This window comes from Nerophis lumbriciformis, linkage group LG26 (genome assembly GCF_033978685.3).
Source record: "Nerophis lumbriciformis linkage group LG26, RoL_Nlum_v2.1, whole genome shotgun sequence".
Taxonomy (NCBI): Eukaryota; Metazoa; Chordata; class Actinopteri; order Syngnathiformes; family Syngnathidae; genus Nerophis; species Nerophis lumbriciformis.
Window position 1 is genome coordinate 23072810 of NC_084573.2, and position 760 is coordinate 23073569.

Sequence of the window (760 nt, forward strand, 5' to 3'; positions counted from 1 at the left end):
GGACAATATCGGAATATCGGCTATCGGCAAAAAAGCCATTATCGGACATCTCTAATAAAAATAATATAACTCCTTTAATGTGCCCTATAATCCGGTGCGCCTTATATATGAAAACAGATCAAAAATATACCATTCATCGGCTGGATGGCTATTTTAAAGGTTGGCTATTTTGAAGAAACTAGAATATTAAACATGTTTTCAGTTATTTCACCTTTTTTTTTGTTAAGTACATAACTCCACGTGTTCATTCATAGTTTTGATGCCATCCATCCATCCATCCATTTTCTACCGCTTGTCCCTTTTGGGGTCGCGGGAGGTGCTGGAGCCTATCTCAGCTGCATTCGGGCGGAAGGCGGGGTACACCCTGGACATGTCGCCACTTCATCGCAGTAGTTTTGATGCCTTCAGTGACAATCTACAATGTAAATAGTCATGAAAATAAAGAACACGCATTGAATGAGGAGAAGGTGTGTCCAAACTTTTGGCCTGTACTGTACATAGACCCAATTTCCACAATGCCCGCATGCACTACTTGACTGTATTACATAATCATACATTAGCTACATGATGACCACACACAAACATCTCCGCAGGCCTCCCGAGTACTTTTTGTTACCTGAATCATGAGTATGTGTGTGTATTACAGTACATGTGCAGTATAATCCTCCCTGCCTGGACATTCATAGGTATTGCACTACAGAGCAGCTGTTTTATGTGATTTATAGAACTTTTTAATAGTTCTAAAAAAAAAAAGTTATTG